Source organism: Lissotriton helveticus, chromosome 11, assembly GCF_964261635.1.
Source record: "Lissotriton helveticus chromosome 11, aLisHel1.1, whole genome shotgun sequence".
Taxonomy (NCBI): domain Eukaryota; kingdom Metazoa; phylum Chordata; class Amphibia; order Caudata; family Salamandridae; genus Lissotriton; species Lissotriton helveticus.
The window spans coordinates 792,909,996-792,934,317 of NC_136072.1; the positions used below are offsets into that span (position 1 = coordinate 792,909,996).

A 24,322-nucleotide genomic window follows, 5' to 3' on the forward strand; every position below is an offset into this window, starting at 1 on the left:
GTCCATTTTATGTCATTTTCACTGTGCCCAGCTTCCTCGAAGTGATCAACCAAGGGTGCATTGGCTGTCTTGCACCGTACACGGCTCCTGTGCTGGCCAATACGTTTTTTAGTCTTTTGTGTGGTCTGGCCAATGTATAATTTCGGACAAGGGCATTGTATCGCATATATTACATTAGAAGAATTACAGTTGGAAAATGAGCGTCTCTCAAACGTGGTGCTATTGTGAGTGAATGATTTGCCCTCCACCGTGTACTCACACACATTGCAGCATCCACATTTGACATGGCCTATCAGTGGTGGTAGTCCCCAGGCTGACTCAAGTGTGCTTCCTACTGGTGATATCGGTAATGCTGCTCAGACTGGATTGTCTTTTAAGTTCTTACTCTTGCGAAATGCGAAGAGAGGTTTGTCAATGTATATTGACCCAGCGTTAACTGTTGGCCAGTGTTTAAGAATTGACCTTTTAATTCTGTTAGAGACAGGGGAGAAAGTCGTGACGCATGCAATTCTTTCATTTGGATTTTTATCTTTAGGCGTCAGTAAAACCTCTCGTGGGCAATACCATGCTCTTTTGAGGGCCTGTTTGACGATTTTCTTTGGGTAGCCTCGATCTTTCAATTTATTAGAGAGGACCGCCGCCTCTCTGAAATAATCAGTTTTGCAGGAGCAGTTTCGTCTAATCCTGAGGAACTGTGAGTATGGTAAGGAGTCCCTTAATGCCCTAGGGTGATTACTTTTGTAATCAAGAAGCGTGTTTCGCTCAGTTGGCTTCCTAAAGAGTCTTGTCAGGAGTTCACCTTCTGAATGGTAGATGGTGAGGTCCAGAAAGGATATAGAGGATTTGTCCCAGCTTAATGTAAATGTGAGACCGCAGCAGTTGTTATTTAGCCAATGTAGGAAACAATTTAGTGTTTCACTGGACTGGTTCCAAATTAGGAAAATATCGTCAATATAGCGCCTCCAGATTTTAATGCCTGTGAAGAAGGGGTTGGAGGGTGTTAGTATTGAACCTACTTCCAGCTGGTCCATAAACAATATAGCCAAGTTGGGGGCAAAAATAGCCCCCATGGATGTTTTAACTTAGCCCTTGGCTATGATTTTCTTCCCCTTTTCTTCCTTCCTCCTCAACAGGTGGTCGCATTTTTAAATACAAACAGGCAAATGTTTTTTAAATGTTGTCCTGATGATGATCCAATGTAATTAGAGCGTAGAGGGATCGAAACGTCGACTATAAGCAGTACGTCCACAACTTAGCAATTGTGCTGTACCTTAATTGTGTTTTGTACTGACTGGCAAAAACTTTAATTTAACATTGATGTGAAAGTGGCCAGTATAGCTCTTTCTTGCCTGTGGAAACCTCTTCCTATGTGTTGTTTGTCGTTCTTGAACTAGGTACAGGACTGTGCCTTCACTTATCTAAAAAATTGTGATTCTGTTGAAAATAAATACCCTGTCCGGCTGGACAGAAGATAAATATAGTTTCCTATTATGGCCTATATTTTATTTACTTTCCTTATCTTGATAAGCTTAGGACCTTTGTCTTCTAAAGCATGTTTCTGAGAAGTGCCAGTACTTCCCAATTAAAAGTATTACATTTCTCTTGAGAAGTGCCAGTACTCTCCCTCTCAAAATAAAAAAGTGCTGGTGCTCTGTACGGGCCCATTTAAAGCACCAATTTTCACTATTCAAATCGACCACTAATCCTTTTTAGGTTCCGGAGTATCGTGTTACTTGCCGAAAAGCGCTATGATTCGTCATCAGGGGTAGTAAGCGCTAAATAAATACAATTACAATATAATGTGTGACTAGTTAGCCAAGTACCAGTTTTCTTCCTATAATTCTGGGCCTAGTAGTCCTTTTTTAACCAAGTATAAAATCAGGACTGTGGGGGTTCATGCACGATAAGGGGCACCAAGGGTCGCCTACGTTTCTAGGCTGCTTGTCAGGATAGAGACGACATACACACACAATGCTGGTAGTATAGGCCGGAACTCCCGAGCGACCCCGGCCCCTTTATTTATGCTCTCTGGCCACGCCTGGCCAGAGAGTGATACATAGTGTGGTAGTGTTTCCGGGTATGGACTATTATCAAGTGGGCAACTAGACCGCTACATCCCATCCCAACTTGGTTTTTCAAACAGTTAACAGAAAATGCAGTTCAGCATACAAAATCAGCTAGTCTCTTGTTAGGCCGGGGATTCCGCCTGAGGTTATAAGGGTGCCGGCAGCTCTCTTGTTCCTGCCGGGGACTTCTCGGGCCTTGATCGCCGTCGGCCTCTTCGAAGCTAAGAGCTCCTGAAGAGGATGACTCTGTCAGATTCTGAGGTGGAGCTTCATCAGCGTTGCATTCAGCTACGACCGGTTTCCCTCGGGGACTCTCGATAGATCTGCCTCCCGGGCTGCTCTGACTGGAGGTGGCACTTCCTTAAACCACAAAATGTTCCTAGTTATTGCTTCGCCCTCCCACTCTACCGTGACTGCTGTTCCCTTGGTCGACTTGACTGTCCACAGTCCGGGCTCATAGGACGTTCTGAACTTTCCTCCGCTCCACCGATTCCGCAATAACACGTAGCACCCAGGCTTCATCCCACGGACCCTCGCTCTTCGTCGATGGCTTGCTTTGTCATTGGTTTTCTGTCTTTTTGCCTGAGCGCTCGCAGGGTCGTAAGGCTCTGGCCTCCAGCTGTCGGCCATGGGCAACAAGTCTCGCCGAGTTCCTGTTAGCATGAGTGACCATGGGGCCGTTGCGTTGTGCAATGAGGTGTGCTGCAGTATTCTCTCAGGAATTGTTGAAGAGCAACTTCAGGGTCTGTATCCTCGGCCATCGCTATGCGCAGTATTTTGTTAATGGTACGCATAAACCGCTCGACCTCACCATTTTCTTGTGGCCACTGAGGGGTAATTCGGTGATGCTTCACTCCTAGGAAGGCCAGAAAGTCTTTGAACTCGCTGCCTTGGAATGAGGGCCCATTGTCGGTCTTGATGACATGTGGCAGGCCAAACAGGGCAAATTACTTCTCTAAGACAGGTTGCAGATTGGCGAATGCGGTGGACGGCAGAATTTCGATGACTAGATATTTGGTGTAGCTGTCAATGAGAACAGCTGTGACTCTCCCATCGGGGAAACTTCCGAAATCAAGGCTTACCCATGACCATGGCGATGGGGCAGGGTCCTCGGTGATCACAGGTGCTGAGGCTTCAGCGTTGCTTGTGAGTTGACACGCTCTGCAGTTGCGCACAACAGCGTCCACGCTGTCTTCTAGGTCTGGAAACCACACTTTTTCCCTCATCCTCGGTTTCATCCTCCCGATGCCTTGATGTCCCTCATGTGCAAGTATCGTTGCTCGTTCTTGCAAACTTTGCGGTACAACAATGCGTCAACCCATTAGTATGATTCCGTCCTCTGCGGAACTGAGTTTGTTTCGAACCCTCCAAAATTTTCCCCGGCGGGTCCTGTCGGGCTCACTCCACCCGTGGATGTTCCTGAGGAATCCTTCCCACTAGCCATCTTTCAGAGCGTCAGCTACTCGTTGGAGGATCGTGTCTTGTCTCGTATGCTCCTTTATTTCTTCTAGCGAAAGAGCCCGCGGGCACGACCACTGGGCGACCATGTTGACGAACTCCTCTGTTCTTGTCTTTTGATCACCAGCTTCGTCTGCCGTTGGTGCTGGGTGGCAAGACAGAAAGCCTGCTGGATTCTTTGCGCCTGGCCGATATATCAGTTCCATCTGATAATGCTGTAAATGAATGGCCCACCTTTTGATCCTGGGGGGTGGGTGAGGCGCCGTCCCTTTGTACAATGGGACAAGAGGTTGATGATCCGTTATCACTCGATAGGGGTGTCCACTCACGTATAAATGAAAGTGGTTGCATGCCCACTTGATGGCCAGTGCTTCTCGCTCTATTTGCGAGTACCAGGCTTCTGTTGTTGTTAGTGCTTTGCTTGCAAAAGCTAACGGGACCCAGATCCCTGGCTCAGTCTCTTGGGTAAGCAGAGCTCCAAGGCCTACTGGGCTGGCATCCACCAGCAACTCTGTGGTGCGCGTGGTATCAAAGTAGGCCACGGTCGTGCTGTCTAGTAGAGCTGACTTTACTTGCTTGAAGGCTTTGTCTTCCTCTGTGGTCCATTTCCAGGGAGTGTCTTTCTTTGTAAGATTTCGCAGCGGTTCCGCGATGGTTGCCAGATTTGGGATGAACCTCCCGCAATATGTCGCCATCCCTAGAAAACTTCTTACTTCAGACGCATTGGATGGAGCAGGGGCGAGTTGAATTGCTTGGGATTTCCTGGGGTCTACTTTGACGCCTTTCGAGCTCAATACATAGCCAAAGAAGTCAATTGTCTTGCGGAAGAATTGGCACTTCTCCTTGCGGAGGGTCACACCATGCTCTGCCAGTCACTGGAGCGTGGTGCGGAGTCATCGGTGGTGTTCCTCAAGGGTTTTGGAATGAATGAGAATATCGTCACTCACATTCAGGACGCCTTGGAGGCCTGACAGAATCTCTCTTACAGTGTTCTGAAAAATTTCGGCTGCTGAAGATATCCCGAAGTTTAATCTTTTGTACCGACGAGGCCCAAGGTGGGTTGAAAATGTGGTAATATACCTGCTCTCCTCCGCTAGTGTCAATTGGTGGTATCCGGCATTGAGGTCTAATTTCGAAAACCACTGCGAGCCATTGAGGTCGGCCAGAATGTCGTCGACCGTTGGCGTTAAGTGTCTCTCGCATTTTATGGCCCGGTTGGGCATTCTCATGTCAATGCAGATTCGGATCTTCCCTGGCTCCTTCGGCTTTTCTGCGATTACCATGGGGGATACCCACGGAGTTGGCCCTTTTACTTTTTCGATTACCCCTTGTTGTTCCAGCTTCAGGAGTTCTTGCTCTACTAGTGGCCGGAGGTGGAAAGGGATTCGTCGGTGTCTTAGCGCCATGGGTTGAACCGCCTGATCTATGTGCAGCTTCACTGGTGATCTCTTAATCTTCCCTAGGCCCTTGAACAATTGTGGGAACATGTCCAGAATATCGTCGGTCTGAAGGAGTTTTACTGCGTTAGCAAACGCAATCAAGTTGAGATCTTCGGCAGTGAGCCTTCCAACGAGTATATCTGCTTCTCTGTCAACAAAGTGGAACGTTGTTGTTACCTCTTGGGTCTCGGACTTCACTCGAACTGTCATCTTCCCTTTCAACGGAAGCGGTGTTTGGCTTCCATATGTGAGAATTCTGATTTTGGAGGGGGTAAGTGCTGGTTTTGGGTTCAGCTGTTTGTAATGTTGTGACCCCTTTACGTTAACAGTCGCCCCAGTGTCAATCAGGCCTGTTACTGGGGATCCATCGATTTCAATGTTGAATTTGGTCGTCGTCTCCTTTTGAGGTCACCTGCAAATGACACGAAGTAGCACTCCTCATCGTCTTCCGTGGAGGAGTCATCCAAACGTTGGGCGTGGCGAGACGGGGTTTTTGCTGACCGCGACGTTGTAGGTTCTTCTAGTGCTAGGTGTCTTATGGCTCCTGTTAGTGTCCTCCTTCCTGGGTTGCTGCTGCCTCGTGAGCCCCCGCGACATACGCTCGCGAAGTGGTTGGGGAAGCCACACTTGGAGCACGTCTTTCCCTTCGCCGGACAACTTTCTGGAGGGTGTTCTTCTCTCCCACAGTAGCCATACTGTGACCGTTGCGGTGTACGGGTGGGCCACCTCCCTCGCCCACCACGAGATGATGTGCGTATGGCGTCCGCTCGCTCCGTCTTGACCGCCACTGCTTGATCAGTTTGTTGGTTTAGTGCGGTCTCCATTGCCGTTGCTCTGATGTCTGAAAGTTCATGTGAGCAAGCGAGGATCAGAATTTCTTCTAGGGTTATGCGGGGTTGCCGAAGTATGAGTGTTCGCAAAGTCTTGTTGCGGCAGCCTTGGATGAGCGGTGCCGTGACCTCTTTTGTCTGATCGTCCTCAGTGCACGTACTTGCTAGTTCTCTGAGGCGTGCATGAAAAGTGTCCATTGACTCTTCTTCTCTTTGCCTGGCCTGTCTAAATGTGAACTGTTCGTAGTGAGGGTTGAGCTGGGGGTCAAAATGAGCGTCCAAGGCTCGGACCGCAGCATCATAGTCAGTAGCTGCGCCGGTGTTCAGGAGGTGCGTAAACAGTTTGTATATTTCATCACCTGCGAAATGCAATAATAGCGATCTTTTAACACCCCCGTCTGTTTCTCTCGTGGCTACAAAGTAGTTGTTGAGGCGGCTAACCCACACCTTCCATCTCGGTGACGCGGTCGCCGGGTCAATTAGTTCACTGAACGGCGGAAGCGCAGTGATCTGGGTGTGAATTGGAGGTGGAAGCGCAGGTGGAGCTGCTTGCTGTTGGGCTGCTTGCGCTGCAGCGTTCGACATGATGTGCCCATACTTGTTTGCACCACAGTTGTGTTGCCCCGTGTCGGTCCCTCCCGCGCCTTCGCGTTGTGCCGTGTTGTTTTTGCCAGTGTTTGTTGCTTTGGATTTATCTGTTTATTTCCTGCCAGTGTTTATTGCCTTTGCTTTGCCTGTTTATTTCCCTTTTCCTAGTGTGTCTTTGGGACTATCTTCTTTGCCCCCGTGTAATTTGGGGCCCCAAATGAGCTCTCCTGGTTATTGCTGTGTGTCCCTTTTTTTTGTGTGCATACTGGCTTTGCTTTTGCCAGTGCTTGTTTGTTGTGGTTCGCCGGGGGGGGTGGGGGGGGGGGCTTGGGGGGGGGGGTGGGACAACCTCACCGTCAGGTGCCGCGCCGCTGGTGCGGTGGTTAATACTGTCAGCTGAGCCCTTCGGCGTGTGTCTACCCCGTTGTGGCTTTGTGTGTCTTCTCTCACGCTGGTCGGGCCGTCAGCGTTTAGTCGCAGGCCTCTGCGCATGCGCGCGGCCGTTCGCAGGAATGCGGGGCTCCTGGCTGTGCTGCGGGGCTGTCCGTTTGCGCATGCAGCGCCTTCTACTGCTGAGGTGCTCGGGGACCCCGGCCGGGCTCAGGTGCTGCTCACCTCAGTGTTCGCCGATGACGGCGCTTTCCTTCCGCCGGCCTCCTCGTCACTGGGTTCGCGCCGATCAGTGTTGCCTGTCGATTCAGGTCGGCGCTGCTCCTCCGGTGTGGGTGTGGGTTTTCCATCCCACCCTCGTCGCCAGTGTGGGGGGGTTCATGCACGAAATGGGGCACCGAGGGTTGCCTACGTTTCTAGGCCGCTTGTCAGGATAGAGAAGACACACACACAATGCTGGTAGTATCTGCCGGAAGTCCCGAGCGACCCCGTTCCCTTTATTTATGCTCTCTGGCCACGCCTGGCCAGAGAGTGATACATAGTGTGGTAGTGTTTTCGGGGATGGACTATTATCAAGTGGGCAACTAGACCGCTCAAGGACTACAATTCCCAGAATTCTCAGGAAAAAAAACGAGACTAGCCTAATTAGTCACGCATGGAGCTTGGAAATTTGGTAGTTATACATATAATGATAGGTGAGCTTTCCGAGCTGCGTGGAACTCGGGCCGATGCAAATGAAACTAGAGGCTTCCAAGAATATTGTATCTAGAAACATGGCGCTCGATTCTGACACGTACTCTGAGCAAAGTTAGTGCTCTAGTTCAATATTGACCTCTGCGACTGACTCTAAGATGTCCGGTGTCCCTACAGTTCTCACGTCCGTAACACAACCGCCCTACATCACGAGCCTCACCCCTACTAGTGGGCGGGGCATAGCTAGAGCTATAGACCGAACTGGGCGGTTGTACGCGCGCAGGCGCAGTGAGTCACATTGGCACCTCCCAGCTCTGTTTTGCCCTCACTCGTCCTGTCCTGGGTCACTTCAACCCCTGGCGAGAGCTGGAGAGGACCCCACTTTCCAGAACACGTGGTCCTCGCACCGGGTCAACGAAGAAACGAAGCAGCACTAGCGGTGGAGGGTAAAAGGGGTACAGCCGCCACGGCGAATAGGTGCGTGACAGATTTTATACTTTTATCCCGGTTTTTCCCTCTTTGTCTTCACTTTTAGGCATACGACACCTAGGAGCATGAATTAGCGCCAGGCGTCAGAGTCTGTGACCTCACTCTCGTAAGCCGAGTTCCTATACATTCTCCTGGACTCGGCGATTAAAGCGGGGCACGAGCTTCTTCTCGAGGACGCGGAGAGGGGAGTCCTAATTCCAGACGTCAGCCTATCATAGTGCTAGGTACCGTACAGTGCCCCCCTGGTTGGACAAGGAGTGTATTGAGGGGGCGGGGTCACGGAGTATTGTGTGTGAGGCAGGGGACGTGGTTGGCACACGGTACAAGTGTTGTGTTTAGGGCGAGTATGCTGCCGAGGGACATTCTGGTAATCTGGGCACGAGAGAATTGACGCACCCAGCGACCTCTAAAGTAAAGAGGGAGCTATCCGCCACATTACAGCCACGGGACGTAGGTCATGGTCTGATACATTCTCCTTTGCAATGCCGCACACCCGTCGACCTTGGCGTGGCCCACAGAAAAGTCCACACTCTCACCCTTTCCTGCACTTGACAGCCTAATTATACGTTTTTTTTGGGGGGGCTACTGTCGCCCCAGCATTCCTGTAACCACAATAGCCCGTAGGCCAGACGACTTTCCCTCTGGAGGCATGTGCCCTACAGATTGACCCTGGGCATTTAAAAATGTACCCCATATTTTTTTCTCTTTGATTGTCCTATGCATTCTACTGGCGGCCTCCTCTCTGTAATAATTACGTTCTGTTCTCAGTATTAATGTGCCGCATCTTTATTCTTAGCCAAGAATCTTAATTTCCCCTCTTCACTTCGTCAGTCATATTGTCTCTCAATTCGTGTCCATTACATGACAGTGCCCATATTTACCGCATTTTCTTTCATCTCTTTCCAGTCAAAATGTGCATAGGTAAGTCCTAACAAGTAAACACCTTGCAACTGGCTGTCACCTGTTTGGCTTTGCCGGTCCTTGTTTTGCTATAGTAATAAATTCTTTATTCGGTTTTTATCATTATAAAACCATAAAAGCAACAATAAGAACGTAACACGGTACATTAATAAAATCCACTCAGTATTAAAGATTTTTCCTGTGCCTGATGATACATTTTAAAAAATGTAGAACATGGTAACAAGTGCGCTCAGAGTCTAACATCTGTAGGGATAGCATAGCCGGGCGACATTGTCTAAAACCCCAAGGCTTTAGCAGTGGGAATAGCCAAATTTTTCTGTGAGGCTGAAAGTATTTACAGAACAGTATCGTGTGCATACACGTCTGTGGGGAGGTATCGTCACACGGACAACAAGTCAGGTTTGGATCCCAAGTGTTCTTTTTTGGGAAGGCCACTAGTCTATGGAAAAGGTTGAGTCTGAATCTAGTCAAGAGCATCTTATCATATGTGCTGATTTCCAGTGTAAGATAGGGCTGAATTTGTAGAGTGAGCTGTACCATATTTGCATGTTGAACAGATTGTTTAGTTGAAAGCAGAGTAATTCTAAGTGTCTCTAGATGATTCATAGCTTTCTGCTTCAGCTCTTTCTTGGTTATCTCAATTAGAGATGCTGGAGTGAGATAATATCTTTCCAAGCCCATGTCTGTGAAGAAGCGTCTGACATAGGTGAGCCAGGCTATTTTATGCGCACAATCTAGTGTCATTGAGTCCTCTAGGATGTTTTTAGTCAGCATGTTCTTCTCCGCTAACCAACTGCGTCTCCAGAGTAACAATGGCTGAACGTTTATCAAATCCTCTATGTAGGGGATTCCCAGTTCTGCGTGACATGCGTAGATTGAAGAACACTTTGGGGCAGATAGAAGAAATCTCATAAACGAGTTCTCAGCTATTTGGAGAGAGCCAACGTCAGCGTGTCCCCATACACCGGCCCCATATAGTGCGATGGCTTGACATTTTGCGATGTACATTTTTAGCAACTCGACTGGTGGTCTCCTTCCGAGTCTTTGTGAAAAGTTCGTCAAGGCAACGATAGCTCGCTTAAAAAGGTGTCTTCTGCACTCGATAGCTGCTTTCCAGGTTAGTCTTTCATCTATCATTATGACCAGATAGGGGTATTGAGGAGTCCTCTCAAGTTTTTGTTTATTTAGGTGGATGTTCTTTGTGTGTTTTCGCCCTCCACCTGCCACCATGACAAAAGTTTTTTTGACATCTATGTGGAGATCTAAAGCACTCATAAATTCAGCGTATTTGTTCAGGGATTTTTGAAGTTCTATTGGTGTACGGGCCAGGATAACTGCGTCCTCCGCATAGAGCAGTGCGGGGATCAGGCGTTGTCTTAGTCTTGGTAGGTCTTGCCCCCCCCCTCAACATCTTCTCCTCTAGCCCGTTTGTGTACAGGGAGAAGAGGAAGGGGGCAAGGACGCACCCCTGCCTGACTCCTCGCTCTAAAGATAGACCCCAACAAACTTACCAATAACTTAATTAAGACATTATACCCTAACATAATAGTGTCTAGACCTGGAAACAGATGATAATACTATCCTTGAAAATTTTAAGATCATCTTGTTTTGCTATAGTTTTTGAATACCCTTCTTGTTGGGTAACAAAAGTATCGTTCCGCAACAAATCCTATGAATGAAAGCACCGACAAAACCAAAAGTGTGGCAGCTGACTATAAGGTGTCAGAATATGTTGGGACTTGCCTTCAGATAGGCAAAAGCATACATTATTTCATGGTCTCAAAACGCTATTATTGAGTAGTCCTTGGCATTGATGAGAAGTACTTTGTGTTAATGTGCTCATTGTGAAAGACATGGACTTAAATATTCTTCTACGCTAATGCTGATTCTTGTTACATGGTGTTCCCAACAACTTACATTTTGTTTTGGGGCCGTTCTTAAATATCCACTTTTTTCACTTTGCGGTGTTATTGCAATGTTTTGTAAGTACCTGTCTTTCTTTGTTTTGTGTTTCTGCAAGCAAGATGCGTGACTTGCAGTCCTGAGTGATGTGCAGTGTTTTTGTTTGCAATTTGCTTGACATTAACGTGTCAGCTCTTTCTAGAATGTTTGTCCTTGCTTCATGTATAGCCGACAGGTTTAATGCTGAAAAGGCATTTTTCTTTGTAAAGCAATTGATGCAAAATTGCTGAGTGCAGTTTTTTTAATCACGTCTGTTCAGCAGAGGAGTGATGTACCATTACCAGCCGACCACTATTAGAAGTGTTTCTAACACCATAAAATGGCTGTTAACCATTACACCCATGGCAGAGAGACTGCATATTTAAGTATTACCACCATCAATGTATTTTGCAGTACTATGCATTAAAACATTCATAGGATGATTGCGATCTATGTTGGTACCCTCTGCTGAAAATGGTATCTATAGTGTCACTTGTAGTTGCATGCCGACTAGAAAATGCTTGTCAAATTTCCCTTTAGATTTTTCTGCTAGACGAGTTGCGAAGCATCGACTAACTCCTTTACTGAAAGCATACCCGTTTTGAGGTGGTAGAGGGTCACTGTTGAGAGAGTAGTGTTTTGTTCGCCTCATTTTCTATCAGTTGTTTGGGTGCTTGGCCACTATCCACTGAAGTTTGCACCAGAAGCTTAAGCATTCTGTGCTTTATTGCTTGGTCTTTTAATTGATCTTTTTCAGCCAGAGAACGGATGAACAATTTTGCAGTACAATTTCTGTAGCTAATACCACACAATTCTAAATTAATGTATCCTGTTTGCGCTTTTCTCAAGAAAGGCAACAGTCTTTTTTGCCATTCTTTACAACTTTTCTTTAGTATGGTTTAACAGCTTGTGGTAATTCGGATGATTGTTTTCCTTCCTCCCTTCCTTTTTTTCTTGTGTACATTATTGAACATTGCGCTCATTGAATACGTTGCTGCAGTCTGTTTTTGTTGACGTTAGAGTTGCTAGTGTCGGTTTCCCTGAATTATACAACCGGGTGCAGCATGTTGAGCCACCTTCGAGGCTTACTGTCAACAATCTTCCAATAAATGTTTTTATTTTTAAAGTGCTTTGCTCAAGAGAATTGATTTAGGGTAGAAAACCCTGCCAAAGTACATATCCCGTATTTCCGAGTATGATTGTCATTTCACTGTAAAGATATGACATCTTCTCTCACACAAGATCAGAGTAGAGCATGCTTCATGAAGCTTGTAATTGTGCCTGGTCTATTTCTTAATGACGTTATCCTCATAATAACCATTATTTGTTGAGCTCATACTGTTACTTGGCTCAAAATGCAGATGTAAGAAGGAGCCTATATATTGTAATCTTTGTCTTATTTTGGCAATGAAAGCGGTTTGTTACATTTTGGAGAAAACGTTTAAGTGATCAAAAGTATCTGAATCTCTCCCTTAAAAGCCACTTTTAAATTGTAATTAACACAATTTCCCAGTGGAATGGAGTCATTTACAGTCTGTATAACCTGCAGCCCTAGCAGTGATCAATGCTCCGGTTGTTAAAACATTGTTAACTTTTTGGATCCCTCTGGCAATAAAGCAGTGTAGAAATTAGTTTGAAGACTTGAAAGTATGAAAATAAAATCCTGTTGTGCATGACATTCTGTATTGTTGACCACAATGCAAATAATGAAAATAAAGCACTGCGGTGGGATAAGCCAAAATGGTGAGTGCATAACCAGTAAGCCATTGTTACTAAGATGGCCATGAGACCCCTGGCTACTTATCTCACACCTTGAGTCTTTTGGCCAACTGCTGCGGGGAAGGGGCACACAGAGGGTATTGCTGGAGTTGCTGTCAGGCAGAGGAACTGGCTGAGGGAGGTCTCGAATCAAACCTCAGTCTGGGTACACATGCTAAGATTGACCTGCTGCTCCGCACTGACTTGCATGCCTAGCTGGGAGCAGCACTTAATTTAGCTGGGAGAGAATGAATCATCGGGAGTTGCAGAGTTGGCAGCATTATTTTCAGAAATACTGCATTGTGATTTGGTGGGAAGAGGTGACCCTTGAAAATGACTTTTTTCAAGTTCTCCTGTTTTAGACACATTTTCATAGTTCACTTGATTTGTTTCGGCAATCGCTCGTGGTACGCTTGCAGAATGTTGAACACTTGAGAAGAGCCTATCGACAGGGGCATCTTTTTGTAGCACAGTTTTTGCAAGTACATGTAAGTTCTGTGGGCAGAGGCTTTAGAAATTTTGTAGGTTTTAGCACCCCATCAATATCTTCCCAACCAAATTCACACAGATCTTTCTCTACATATGCATGTTCCAAAACATTTACACATCTTCTGATCAAGTAGAACGCTCTTTTAATGAGTCAACTCACAGAATAGGACGTCAGTGGAAGGTCACTTAGCGGGACTTATCTCTTGAACTCGCTGTACCAAAGATAGTCAAGTGTGTGACCATCAGAACTCATTTTCCACACACGCACAATGTATTTTTCTACGTCTTTAAAGTCACCTTCTTCTCTCTCAGCAAATTCTTTTAGAAACTTCACAGGCTCAGCAGTGAATGATCCAGTCTTTTTTACAATTGTGCTCCTACTGTAATCACCTGTGCCTTGATAAGAACACTGGGCATCTCTGGGTCAAGTTTCTTGTACAGAATATGCAGCAGGATTAAGTTTAATTCCTCGCCTGTTCCATAACTCTGACCATCCTTGACTTATGAACATTGCAACAAATCTAAGTCGCACAATAATGCCACTAGACTAGTTTGAGATTGCTCCGATTAATAGAAGGAAGAAAATAAGGTGAAATAAAGAGAAATACCATAATGAAATTCCGATCTTTGAATCGATAATGGTAAAATATGGAACCACAAGCATGGAATTCCCCGATAGACAGTAGTGGCATTATAATGTCGGCATACGACTTTCTGATAAAAGAATTATATCTGCTTGCGTCAAATCAGGGTTGAGGTTGCACGTCCGACTGGTAGAAAGTTCAGTAGTGGGTACAGTTGGTATGTTGCTGAATGTTTCCACATGAAGAGGTTGGTCTTGCAAGCTTGGCTTCGACGACATCGCAATTTGCAGAGTGAAGCACACTTTCTAAGATGTAGGCAAGAGTACAAACGCCTTTTAAATACAAAGAAATTGGCACTACAAAACACCCTCTGAGCAGACCTGGGAGAGGGCTCGTCCATGGAAAAACGCCAAAAAGTTCTAAAAAGTTGTCACCCATGTGGAGAAGGGGGCAGCAAATACATTAGATTGCCATATTGGCCCTGAGGCTTGGATGAAACACTTTAGTGCTTCCTGTAATGTCAAGATCGATGGCGATTTTGACTCCCAGCTGATTAGAGAAGACCTTTTAATAAGGAGCATTTTGCATTTAATATCTTGGTACCAGAAGTAGAACGAGCGCTGCATAGTATGAATTTTCATAAAGTGCCGGGCCTGACCTAGTTCCCACTGATTTTTACCAAGAGGCTTCCCATCTTTTGGGCTAGAGCTCTTGCAGAAGTTTTCAACTCCTCCTTAGCTACTAATAATGTCCCACCTTCTTGGCGGTCAGCCATTTCGGTACCCATATTGAAAAAGAGTGATCGAGGTAGCCCCCTCAATTACCGTCCAATCTCCCTGTTGAATGGGGCGGGTAAAATCCCTAGATTGTCCTACTAAATAGGTTACATGGCTGGGTGGGTAGCCAGAACATCTTAAGAGGTTAAATATTGTTTTAGAACATTGTGGGTACCATCGACCAAGCAATGAGATTTCATGTAAGTAGGTAATTTAAAAGAAAACAAATATTTTTGTGGACCTGAAGGGTGGTTTTGATCTAGTAGACTGGGAAAACTATGGAGAACGCTGGCAAACCAAGGCGCGCCCTTGTACAGGCAATAATGGCGTCCATACTGATAACACTGCTATGGGACAGGCATGACCAGAAGGCGAGTGTACTGACATTTTTGCTGTAGAAAAAGGTGTATGGAGCGGTTGTGTGCTGGTACCTTTACTTTTCCACCTTTTCATAATTTATTTAGTAGAATATGTACTGGGTGAAACTCTAGATGTCCCTGTTATGGCAGGCAAAAGGGTCCCGGTACTACTTTTTGTAGTTGACCAGTATTGTTGGCTCAGACATAAAATGCAATGCACAGATTAATAGTACTGTTTATGGATTACTGTTCTATGAAGTCCTTGACCATTTCCTTTACTAAAGAGTATGTATGGTCTTGGGTCTGGCTCCTAGGCTTAAGAGGAAGTTAAAAATAGATGGCAAGTCCATCAGGACTGTCAATTAGTATGATTACCTGGGTATGCCGTTTACTGAGAAATTGCAATTGAAGAACCATGTGTAGAAGGCTACTACAATTTTAAGTCTTCTGAGGCTATTTTAAAGACTAGAAGAAAGGCAGGCGCCAAGAGTATCTGCATCATCCTCAAAACGTATAAGCAAATCACTAGCAGCAGCACTTTATAAGGCTGACCTTTGGAGATATTGGAACTTATACTCACTGCAAGTGCCTGAGAACAACTACCTTAGAGCCGTGATGAGACTGAGTCCCGGCACTCACCTGTTAGCATTTTATGCACAACTCAGTCTTTCGCCAATAACGGAAGTAGCAGCTTTAAAACCTGTTTTATACTGGATTAGAGCGGTGAGGATCCCTAAGGCAGCAACCTACCCCAAATTATTGAAAGACGCTGATGTTACTTTGAGACAATGGTACAGGCCTCGAAAAATTATAAAAATGTTACTAGACCGACTTGGATAATCTACTCGACCTAACTGATGTACTTGACCTGTTTGAATGTTTCTCAGTTCATGTTTCAGAAGTCACTTTTAATAAATGTATTTCTGAAGCATGATTTGGTAGTGCACTGTCATTTACAAACAGTGCATTTTTCATTGAAAGAACCACAAACGGGCAGTTTTACTGATAAAACTATGAATTGTATCAACAATCTTTGGGAATAGTGTTTCAGCGAAATAGATTTATCATTTGCACATCAAGTAAGCTGTTCTGATTTATTTTATTTTTTTTCTCTTTCTTTGTTCTATTAAAAACTTCTTTTCATTGTACAGAATTTGAAACAAGCGTTTTCAATGCAATTGGTCTCGCATTTGCGAGTGTTTAAGCTATTGGCATTGAGAATGACAAAGCCTTTTATTTATGTGTTTTTAAAAGGAACACACATTTAAAAGGCATTGTTGTTTTTAATGTCAAGAGTTCAAACACTCGCAAATGCGAGACCACTATAATGGTGGCACTATAATGATGGCTCCACCTCCCACTGTGTGTCTGATGGCAAACCCCCTCTTCCTGAAAGGCAGGATGCAGCCTTGTAAACAAAGTGCTCCAGGGCGACACCAAATTGGTTCTGGCTGGGTTCAGTGATTTGTGACTTTTTGAGAACAAAGACTTTTGGGGTATAAAGATCTGTGCCGAACCCCCTACACAGTGTGTTACTTCTGGATGTCAAGACGGACGTCTGTCCGTGTAACTAGAGAGAAAGGACTTTGAAACTTTCATCCATCTTACTGAAGCAACGACCCAAGGGCCTGATTTGAGCTTGTTCCTGCTGAAGTCTCAGGGACATTAGACTTCACCCATCAGCCGTCCGGATTCCTATTTGAGGGGAATTCTACTCGCAGGTGAGGCTTCTGTTGAGAATTCCAGAGCCTTTGGTTCTACTGCGGGGAACGCAGACTGAAGGTCATCGTATTGCTAGTGTGGGCCGCTGCAGCTGAGGAGTTGTGCCGCTGAGTGCCTGCATTTACCGTACTAGGAAAATCATCACTATCGCTATTGTGGGCCGCCGCAGCTGAGGAGCTGTTGCCGCTGAGAGCCTGCATTTGCCGCCCTACCAGAATCATTGCTATCGTGGGCCGCCGCATCTGAGGAATCTGTCGCCACTGAGAGCCCGCATTTGCTGTCTACAAGTATCGTCGCAGTCGCTATTGTAGGCCGATGCAGCTGACTAGCTGTGCTGCTGAGTGCCCGCACTAGTCACCACTTTGAGGATCTTATTTAAAATTTTCACCTGCGTGTGCCGCTGGGTGCCCGCCTTTAAGCCCCGTCCCAGGATTATCGCGCATGCATGCTGCGGACCGCTACAGCCGGGAGCTGTGGCCACTGCGAGTCTGCCTGTCATCACCGCGGCTTCCTTGTGAGGCTGCGTGCCCCTTTAAATCTCAGGTACATTGTGCATCACCAGTGCGCATGGACCCCGGCCTCGAACTAAGTCCGTTCCACATTCTTTTTGAGTGCCTTTGTTGCTTTGACGGGAATCTGTAATTACGTGCATTGTGGCCACTTGAGCGCTTTTAAGCCTCATGTTCAGTCTATATAAAGATAACTATTTTCTATAAACACTTGTGGTGTCCGTTTTGTAGCGTCCTTCCTGCGTCATTGTATATGCTCATAAATGCTTCACACACTGCCTCTGAGATAGGCCTGTCTGCTCGTGCTACATTACCACAGGGTTGAGCAGGGGTTATCAAAGGGTGTAGCCCCTTACTCTGACTTAGGAAGAAGGATCCCTATTTGGACCTCGGCGCCAGCCGCTGCCAATTAGAGATCCCCATTTCTAACAAGAACACTTGTGTTTATAATCTTCGTTAAGGAATTGACATTATTTCTTTCCCATATATTTTATGGAACTCTAATGCAAAATAAACATTTGCAAAAACCTTCCAGTTGGTAAAATGTTTTACGTTTGTTCCACTTTGCAGTATTTAACCCCTGATCTATAACAGAGAATGTTTTTTCCCCAAAATTGAGCTCAAGTTGGGTTAATGGCAGTACCCTGCAGGCATTTATTTTTTATCTTTTAAAGCTTACTCACAATTCATACTTATTTTAGAGTGCTTTGTGTAATAGGTACCAACGGAAGCCTGTGTTTTCACGAGGAAGGGCTTGGCAAGTATTGCCACAGGCTTCAGACTTTGCTTGGGGCAGAAAAGTTGGCTGGAGAACTTATTCCATGGTAGCTTTTAACTTGTATGACCCAAACACCATCATTTTTTCCTTCTATGTTTGTTCTGGTCCATTTCCAAACGGGAAACCCTCCTAAGTGTAAGACCTCCTGCATGTGAACTGCTGCTGTTGACGACATGCGAATGAATGGTCGATTAAAGAGCAATTCTTTTATTTTTGAACCTTTGCTGAACTAGTGTTACTAGTAATGGATTTCTCTGTTACTATTATTGCAGTTTGTTTCTTTTAAAATAAACGTAAACCCAGTGGCAGTTCTGCAGGGAGTAACTATTATTAAACAACTCTCCATCACAGGAAATAGCTGGTGAGAAACGCTGAAGCCTGGCATTACCCTTTCAACTCCGCGAATGCACCCCAACTACAGCAGATTTGGCTCTGTCATACAAGAAGTTGCTTATTTCTTTTCCTTTTTTTGAGGTAATTACATAAAAAACCAGGCCCACACCCTCTAATCAAATGGATAAAACGCGCTGTCGTCTTTGCCTCTGGAGCTGTTTGGAGACCGCCTTTTCAAAGGACCTCCCATGGTGCTTCCCATGGTGGTGGCTGCAGGTCTAAATGGGTCACTCAGGATCTGAACCTTGACTAGAAAAGCTCTTAATTCTACTAGAGTATATTTTTTGTTCTTTCTGGACCATTGGACGACTGAACACTTGAGTCTTGGTTAACAGCAACACAAAAGAAAGACTTGTTTTGTATCCTACTCCTCAGGAGTCATAGTTGACTTGTGTGGCTATGTTTGAGCAAAGTTGATTAGTACCTGTTGAGATGTATCTACCGGAGGCAGATGGGGTGACTATGCTAGCTTTCCTTGTACAGGCTTCATGGTATTGGTTGCTATGATTCCTATGTATAGAGATACCTGCTGAGATCGCTCTGATGGAAGCCCACTTTTTGGAGATAAGTGTGCAGCTTGCTGGGCACAGATTTAAAATCTGATGGTGTAGGCTTCCATTTTATGCTACATAATCTGAAAAAATGAATGCCATTGAGTTGTTTAAGAGTACTTATGGCTCTATGGAGTGGGGCAATTGCAGCAAGAATCACTATAAAAACTACATACTTTAAATGAGATTAAGAGGTATATAATAATCCTATGTTAGTCACAGACAAAGTACTACATTATGCTTTGATTGGTAACGCAGCTGTTAAAGGTCAAACATTTTCATTATCAAGCTGCCGTGAAAATGGTAGAGATAATGTCCCCTTAAAAAACAAAAAAAAACTTTTGATGCAAGAGGTTTGTTTTTCACGCACTATCCGACAAATGCAACGGTGTTACTAATCTCTCAAATTCCTTCATAGGTTTAAGTTTCATTTTTAGGTCTCGCGACCTATCGATGCGCGCATGCGCATCGAGCGGAGCGAGAAATCAAGTGGCGAAAATCTTCATGAAACCACCAGCTTTTTGCTGGCGTTTTCATGAAGTTCATGTGAACCACGTGTTCAAACATGAACGCGCATCAGCCTCCCTCCATTTGCCGCACAGCACATCAAAGGGCTTCGCCCAGCGTGCGCTCTGCGGCTTCTCCTCCCCTAATTGAATAATGGCCGGCCATACTTTCAGTTTCCCGCTCTGCATTTTCATGTACGTGTTTGTTTTCCCCCACCACTCCTCACAGTCCCCGATTCGCTTCTCCTTCCCTAATTGAATCATGGCCGGCCGCAGGCCGGTCGTACTTTCAGTTTCCCGCTCTGCATTTTCATGTACGTGTTTGTTTTCCCCCACCACTCCTCACAGTCCCCGATTCGTGACAAACTAAGTTGTCTTTGCCCTCACAGTCCCCGAATCGTGACAAACTAAGTTGTCTTTGCCCGAATTTAAACCGCAACACATTACTACCTTGCCACATCTACTTTTCCAGCACAGCCCTAAATAATTTGCTGCAACCGCGCTACCCTCTCCATTAATGCACACTAAAGGAATCAGTCTTTACCAGGAAGGAAGTATACTTATCAGAAATGACTACATACCACGGTCCACGACAGACAGGAGGAGTCTTTAAGCATAATTAAGAAACGCTTGAATTAATCTCACCCACTGGTGAGATCCCCGAGCCCAGTCCGTGCCATTGTCTTCCAGCTCGTCGGTGCCACTACAAGACCATGAATATGTATATTAGTCCTGGCAATGGTCCACAAGGGACAGTTCAACCTAAACTGCCAAGACCGCTCTCGGACTGGCTCCCTCTGACCTACATGTGCTGAACAAGTGGGGAGCTCTCTTCATGTTCCTGATGAAGCACTGAACTGCAGGCCGGTACCACCACAGATTACTTTTACCTCCAATCGCACCTTTGCTTTTGGTTTCATTATGCCAAAGCGCCACTGCTGCGGCGAGAAGCGGATGCGATGTACGCCCCAGGTCTTGTCCTGCAAGAGAACTCTTTAGAGCGGGCACGGATGCATATGGGACCGTGCACCAGCAGTGGCAGACTTGGACATGCAAGGGAGATTCTGACACCCAGGAAATGCAGAGAGCAGACCCCACTTCCTGCAAGGGAATGGAAAACAAATGTTGCTTGGGGGTTTGGTCACCGTTTTTAACAATGAGAAAAATGGTTCCATCCCCATCGCACCCTCCCCCCAAAAACACATATACATACATACATCCAGGAGATGCTAACTGCCCCGCCTCAGCCGCCATGGCCTTCGCTTCTACCGTCCCGTACTCGGGTTAAGAGGAAAAGGCGCGTTGAGCGCTAGAAACAATACATTAAGAATATGCGCTACTACCGTCTCTTACAGCTTCAAAGCGCTGAGCTGTGACCGATTGGGGCCCCGATAACCGTCACTCAACACCAGGGCCTGTGTCACAGAGTCCGCATTAAAACTCAAGTCACAACCGGGTGATCCAGCACACGTGATGAAAAGAAAAACAAAACATCTTTGCAACTGCCTAAGGCTGGTGCCCCATCCTTAGTTAAAACAGAAGCGAGCTGGTTCAGTGCCAAGCTGTCCACGATAATGCAGTTTCCAAACTGTACAGATTTCGTTTCCTTGATGATGAATGCATTTAGCTAAAATCACAGGGTACATATCATCTTTGAGAGAAGTGCACGTACCAAGCATGCAAATACGAATCTGAAAAAACTCACGTGCACGTACCAAGCATGCAAATACGAATCTGAAAAAACTCACGTGCGCCAGGGTGTCGCAAGTGGCGCTGTAGAGATCGAGGTAAGGCCATTCCATTTGCAGTCCCGCGGGCCCAGGCATCGGAGGGTTGGTTATGCGGCGATTCTGCGGCTGCTTTTCAACATGCTCCAAGAGCCCATCATCTCATCTGCAAACAAGCATTTGCATTGCCAATAGGTCTCGCTTGTGGGACTTTATAAGTATTTAGTTTTGCAGCACAATATCCTTGTTGCATAATCGGATATTGTGCTGCAAAACTAAATACTTATAAGGTCCCACAAGCGAGACCTATTGACAATGCCAATGCTTGTTATGGATTGCCACTTTTCGGACCTTTGTTGTCATATTTTCAGACCTTCCCCCAAATAGTAATCCTCCCTACAGCTATCGTAAACAAAATTACATATATATATATATATATCAAACAAGTGCAATCACCCAGGCTCCGACCACAGCGACCCAGGAAATTACGCGGATCCAGTAAGTATGAAGCACAGATTTTTATTTAAAAGCTGAACCAAGCAATCTATATATATATATATATATATATATATATATATATATATATATATATATATATATATATATTTACCTCCTATAAAAGAATAGGTTGGATGGAAAAGGGAAAATTGGATATGTAAAAATAGATCAAGCGGAGAAGGGCAATGGGTAGGGAAAGTAGAGAATGGGGAAACACCTGAAGGAAATGAATGGTTATAGTACCCACCACACGAGTTCCAAAAATATTGTCAGAGGGTCCCTAGTAAGCACAAGCCACCTTTTTCATCATAAAACAGTTCAGGATGAGCCTGTCCTGCTGACGGTATTGCTAAAAGAGAGCACAGACCATCTTCCATTCGTTACCCCTTCACAAGTTCTAATGGTCTGGCTGGTGAAGGCTTGGCCTACAGATTGCGATTCACACATGGCATGCATAACCTAAATAGTTATGTGTTGGATCTGAATGTAATGTCTGCCTACTATGCTTACATATGCCCTATGGTTGGGTATAATTAAGCACACACAAACTCACTGCCCACCAACAAACCGCGCAGTGCTGTGCAATAGTGCACATTAAGCCAGTCTCTGCACATTCACCAAGCGTAATCCGAATATGCAGTTATTTAGCTAGTGTGGCATCTAGGAGAACTTGCTACCATCAGCAGCTTACCACACATATACATCTGTCAGGCAATGGGTACCATACCAACCAAGAAACTATATGTGAGCAGTTTGATACTCTCTGGAAGTCATGCCATTAAGAATTCAACCACTCATTAAAATAGAGGTACTTGTCGTACTTGCTGTACATGCTGTACATCGCAAAAAAACTGAATCAAGCTCCAGTGTGTAATAGAAATGTTTCCAAAGTCATATACCCGACTACTAAAAGGCGCTGTGTAGCCATACTAATGGCAGATTCTGTGATATCCACCTGATAATTAACAGTAATATGATATGGAGAAGGCAAGTTGTTGGGATTGGCTGTTGTGGTCACTTGTTTGTGCATGGCCGGTTCTCTTCAGTTTCTTTGTGGTCGACAGCCCTTTCCAGGTTTAGTACACTGAGTGATGGGAATAAACCTAGATCTGAAGATGAGCTGTGCTGGAACTATGTTTAGCATTGCAAGAAACAGACTGTTGGCATTACCATTCCCTTGTGCTGCCTGCTTTCCAACCCTGCAGCTTATGCGTCCTTGAACCTTATTTTGTATGCCATTTTAGAACAATTATTCGAATTTGCAACGGAGTAAAATGTCAACAGGGTGAGCTACATACTAACTTTACACTTCGAGTGTTTTTAGATCTATAAACCAAGCCAACTTCTTATGCTGTGGTCATTTTGAATAATAGCCCCTTGATAGTCCTTCTTTACTTGTGATTACTGCCTCACCTTTGTCCCTGGAAACAAAGCATAGCTGCAGCCAAATAGCTCACAGAGCAAGTCTTAAGGCCACATTAGGTGGTCTGCTAAGGTCAGAGCAAACTAGCTTCAAGGCTGCGGTCTTGCGCTGGAATGGGACTGAGGCTTGCGTCTTATCAAAGCAGACATTTGAATTTAATATACTCCGGCCTTCTTACAATGGCGATTATGATATTATTGTGCAAAGGGCCCTCTAAACAAAGCACCATACTGAGTCCCTGCGTGAGGTCAACCCACAACACCTGGGTCGCTCTCCCTGACTGCCCCGCCCCACCTCCCCCTTTATTATTGTACTGTGACACCGCTGCGCGGGAGGGCGCCGGGAGAAGCCCGGGACAAGAGCGGGGCCGTCTGTGGCCGTCCGGGGCCGAAGGAGGCTGGGCCCACACCCTTTCGCCTGTATCCTCCTTACCTTAGCTGGACTGAGCTCAGGACCCGGTCATGTCATCTCCGGCCCTAAGTGAAACTCCTTCAAGGGCTGGTGGTAGCAACACTGGGACGCTAGATAATTATTTCAAATCAGCGAAGGGGGAAGGGGGAAAGGAAAGTTCTCTTGAGAAGCGTAGGGTAGACCGTCGCCCGCTCCATCGAAAATATGAAAAACAGACCTCTTGGTGATATAACTCCCTACCCAATCTCCCAAGGAGAAAGCCCCTGTTTCGGTAGTCAGGATCTATCTTCCCAAGAGGGTGTCCCCCTACTACTACGGGATACTATCCCTAACCCCGACATACTCACTCAGCAGACCATGGAGGCCATTCAACCCCTAACTGTTAGTAGCATGACTTTCGATTTGGTCACCCAAACACCCCCGGCAGCTAAAGTTAGGCAAAATAAGCCCAAGCAAACTGTTGTGGTGGAGGTACATGGTCCTCCACCCAATAAGCGCAGAAGAAAGACGAGGGGGGGCCAGGGAAAGACTAAAATTCCCCACTCAGAATTTGGGAAAAATTATAAACCGGCACACACTCCAAACAGGCTTATACAAAAGGCGCCTGTGGTCGCCTCCCCCAAGAGCGCCAACACGACCTCTGCACTTGTAAACAGTGACATAGGGGCCAATTTACCTAATATAGTGCCCCCCACAACATCCCTGGGGAACATTGAATTTCTACTAAAATCACTCTTACTGCCTATCAGTGAGAGCTTAAAAAAAAGTAGAGATTAGGCTTACAATTCTAGAAGCCACCCTAACTAGTCTGAGTACCACGGTCAGTAGACAGACAAAAGCCGCAGGGCCCAATCTTTCGGCAGGGACCCCCACCCATCTACAAAAACCTCCACCCAATGCAGGACCCATTCAGGGTGTCCCTGCTGCGGCTTCTTTGCAACCACTTATGTCCATCCAAGTCCCAGTTCCATCGAACACACCGAATATTATGCCCCCCCAGATAGTAGCTCCAGTTTCTCATAG

General features: G+C 45.8%; 1 protein-coding gene across 4 annotated transcripts in view; it reads left to right on the plus strand.

Moving 5' to 3' along the window:
• Nucleotides 1-7,717: 7,717 nt before the first annotated feature.
• The window catches only part of OGDH (oxoglutarate dehydrogenase), a 666,388-nt gene continuing 649,783 nt past the window's right edge, over nucleotides 7,718-24,322 (plus strand). For 2 of the 4 annotated variants that reach the window (XM_078666770.1, XM_078666767.1), the window contains exon 1: nucleotides 7,755-7,941. The gene's annotated coding sequence lies outside the window, so the exon portion shown is untranslated. Of the gene's footprint in view, nucleotides 7,942-24,322 lie in introns of all 4 variants that reach the window. The other 2 variants (XM_078666769.1, XM_078666768.1) reach the window with 2 other exon arrangements.